This window comes from Myotis davidii, unplaced genomic scaffold, assembly GCF_000327345.1.
Source record: "Myotis davidii unplaced genomic scaffold, ASM32734v1 scaffold174, whole genome shotgun sequence".
Taxonomy (NCBI): domain Eukaryota; kingdom Metazoa; phylum Chordata; class Mammalia; order Chiroptera; family Vespertilionidae; genus Myotis; species Myotis davidii.
This window is the reverse complement of record NW_006289087.1, coordinates 4,938,123-4,942,024: the sequence shown is the minus strand read 5'-3', so window position 1 is coordinate 4,942,024 and position 3,902 is coordinate 4,938,123. Positions and strand designations below refer to the sequence as shown.

Here is a 3,902-nt window from a genome sequence, read left to right as displayed (position 1 = left end):
TCTCTCTCGACTTCTGGGTCTCTGGGTCTCTGTTTATCCTCTTTAAGCAAGATGTCAAAAACCCAGTGCAAAGAGGACAGACAGACTCCCACCCAACGCCGAAGTTTCTTTCACCCCCTCCTAAGGGTTCTGTGTTGTTTAGCCTGATTGTCTTTCTGCCCGTATCCACTTCATTGGTAAGTTGTAAGTGTAATTCGAAGCAGAGCAGAAACTCAATGCTATTCTAGAAAACAGCAGGTGTTTCTCTATGTGTACATAAAAGTTCTTTCTTATTGAATGAGAACCTTATTACAGTGATATTATAAGGAAGAGGAGCTTTTCATCTTATAATGAATGCCATGCTCAAGGAACATTCTGTATCGTGAACACTATATAACTACTGGTCTTGCATGATGGTTAATATAAAAGAAATGGGCAGAATTAGCTATCAATCTAGTATAGCCTGATGCTAATTACAATAAAGTCGTGTGCATATAAAGTTGCTTCTTAAAGTGGACTGTTCTGATAGCTACAATTTGTAAAGGTCATCCAAATCATATTTAAAGTTCTATGGGGGGCCAGGGGGGCGGGTCTTGTTTTAATGAAACGAATGCATTTCTTCTTAAAGACAGTGGTTGGCACTGTTTGTACTACACTCACACACCATCTATCCACAAACACAGCAAATGACACTTTTACTAAATCACTCAAATATCACTAATTCTCTAGTCATTAGAAGCTTACCAGAAAACACGTACCATTTTAAGCTCCCTTTTAATTCTTACTTTTTTAAACGGAGAAAATGGCAATATAAATGAACTTGATTTATCAAGATATCTTCAAAAATGTTCTTATATAAATATTTACCCCCAAATTGTGGATCATTTGGCCCATCTGACGTTTAAACTCCTGGATTACGCCAGCTTGTTGCTATAAAAGGTGGAATATAAAAACAAAAATGCTTCAGAGGTACAGGCCTGCTTTCTAGAAAGATGTTTATCAGCTAAAATGCTTCATCCTTCTGCATCTAATTTGCCAGTGTAAGACAACTACACAAAAGCATCAATTTGTGTTTGGGAATATAATCTAATTGGCAACATTTTTTGGACACATTTAATATTTGCTATAATTATAAAATGCAGATGAACTGCTGTAAAAGAATATTCTGGTGTCCAAAAAAGAGGGAACATTTTAAAGGTGGCTGTGTTGCCCACTCCAGCTCTATCGTTTTAGTCCATCTCTCAGGCTGAACCTAAAAAGCACGAGGAAAAATGGTAAAACATTTCAGTGGGCGTGTGAACATCTGTGGGCATCACTGGCAGCCACTTAATAATCCCAAGGAAAGAAGTCCCACATTTTAAAATCTGAGACCTCCTCATGCAAATCATTTTGCCTTGAGCCATTTCAAAAAGAAATGAAGGACCTGGAGGGTTTTACAGAACACTGGTGAGACCGTTGTCAACTTTGATCTGACAGTAATTAGTTAAGATCTTGACTGATCATACGGCAAGCCGACTCCAAAATCTGGTGCCCAGCTAATAGGAAATAGGGCCGCAATTTCTAAGATAAAAATCCCTGCTTTATCTGACAGGGTATTCCCTATGTTAGTGGATTATTGAGTGGCATATAATGAAACGATGAATCATTCATTGTCTAGTAAAGTGATTCACTATGATGCAAGTACAGTTTTTACCTCATGTAGAGAGACATCAAGTTCAACATTAGGTAGTTGTTTACTTAAGCTTAAGTATACGTATACAGGCGTTAAGTATATATACATTAAACCAAATATGTCTAAGTTCTTTTTCTGTTTAAAAACTAAGATTTAAGTCCTAGCCGGTTTACTCAGTGGATAGAGCCTTGGTCTGTGGACCTAAGGGTCCCGGGTTCGATTCAGGTCAAGGGGGTGTACCTTGATGGCATATCGATGTTTCTCTTTGTCTTTCTCGGTCTCTTCCACTCTCCCTAAAAATCAATGGGGGAAAAAAAAAAACCTTGGGTGAGGATGAACCAAAAAAGAAAACACAACAAAACTAAGATTTAAGGAAAATACCTTTTACACTTTAATGTAATTATGGGAAATGAGGTGGTCAGCACGAAATGAAGTCTAGTCTCTCCCTAAAAATCAATGGGGGGGAAAAAAAAAACCTTGGGTGAGGATTAACCAAAAAAGAAAACACAACAAGACTAAGATTTAAGGAAAATACCTTTTACACTTAATGTAATTATGGGAAATGAAGTGGTCAGCACGAAATGAAATCTAAAGTTGATGCTGAGATCAAACTCAGCGCTACACTGGACTTCTGGAAAAGATGACCTTCCTATTCTATATACGGGGAACTAAAATTTAAAACTCACGCCACAGCCAATCCCTGCAAAGCATTCCCTTCTCCCCACAGGTAGTGGGGAAGGGAGCCCAGATGACAGGACCCCCACCTGAGCCCCAGCTCCCCGGGCAGCCCAGACCCACTCTATCCATCACGGCAGGATAATGCATAGCTGTTGCACCTGTGACAGGCCATGATTGAGTGCTGAACACGGGGCCTGCCTCGCCTGGCGCCTGGCGCATTTGTATTTGTTTGAGAATTTTCAGCACTTGGGGGCAGGGAAGCAGGGATCCCCATTGTATTTTGAAAGAGAAATAATAATGCGTTTTGATTATCGAGACGTACCACAAAGGAGAAATTAGGCAGCGGAGCGCCCCGGTCCGCCCAGGTGTGCGAGAGCATCCGTGCAGCACAAAATGCAATATTATCGAGCGGTAATTTAGCTTTGATGAGTCGGGGATGCTGACCACGGCCATTCCTTTGGAGACGTCTCACTCACCCAGTCATGAAACGGGTATCTGTTCCTTTAGGATCACATGTAAGAACAAGAACAAAAGGTCAAAACTCACCGATTGTCCGAGACGGCGGTCTAATCCGACGTAGTTTAGGATGGCAAGGGATCCATTTTTTTTTTCCAGCTTGAAGTTCTCCCTCCATATTTTGGAAACCTCTGGTTTCATATCATAATCAAGTTATTTAAATGGTTTAAGTGGCATCATCTGCTTTTTAAGAAATTGAAATTACAGTGTATACAGTTTAAATCATTTCCTGCTAATTCAGCCGGTTCCTGAAAGCATGTCATTGGTGAAAATGTCTTTTAAAGTACCTGTTTTACAGCATTCGGGGGTTTGGGTTGAACCTTCTTAGTAGAACCGTGTTTTTTTCTATTATAGAAGGAAAAATATTGATATTATATTGTATTATACACGTTGTTCACATAATTCGAGTTTGGGGTTCTTAACTGACTTACATGAATGCTTTTGTTAAAATAATAAGATTACCTGTCCAGATTGTCTCACAAAGAGAAAAAAACGCACCACACTGAAGGAAAACTCACTCCCCCTCCCCAAAGGGGCAGGAGGGAGACCATTAACAATAAAAACACAACCAATCTGGATATGTAAACTCCATTTCTTGGGTTAGCATTTCCACTTGGTCTGAACCCATTCCCCGGGGCACATACAACACATCGCCACACACACACACACACACACACACGCTTGGACTTTTTTTTAAAAAAAATGCTGGTGCCCAGGGGGCAGCCAGGTCAGCGGGGATGGAGGCAGGAGGGACAGAGGAGAGGGGAGGAGACAGAAAAAGAAAAAATGGAAAGGAAAAGAGAAACTCCATTGGAGAAGTAAGCGAGTGAGTGGACTGTGGGCCTCCGTCCCTTTATCTTTCCTCATCGGGATTGTGACCTTCACCTTCCCTGAGTGCGGGCCAGTGGGATCGGGAGGAAGAAATGGGGGGGGGCTGCGGGTGCGGAGCGCTGCGTGTTGGACGACAACCGGGGTCCCAGGGTGGCGCGTGTGCAAACACAGGTCCCTTCGCGCCACTGTCCCCACGGGGGACTGGCGCAGTCCCCACGCCTTTGCT

The 3,902-nt window shown here is 41.9% G+C and overlaps 1 long non-coding RNA gene across 1 annotated transcript; it reads right to left on the bottom strand.

Moving 5' to 3' along the window:
* Window positions 1-846: 846 nt before the first annotated feature.
* LOC107182733 lies at window positions 847-2,824 on the bottom strand. The gene is made up of 3 exons (XR_001513464.1): window positions 2,652-2,824; window positions 1,892-1,944; window positions 847-909 (listed from the first exon to the last, which is right to left on the bottom strand). It is a non-coding gene; the product is annotated as an uncharacterized LOC107182733 (long non-coding RNA).
* Window positions 2,825-3,902: the final 1,078 nt, after the last annotated feature.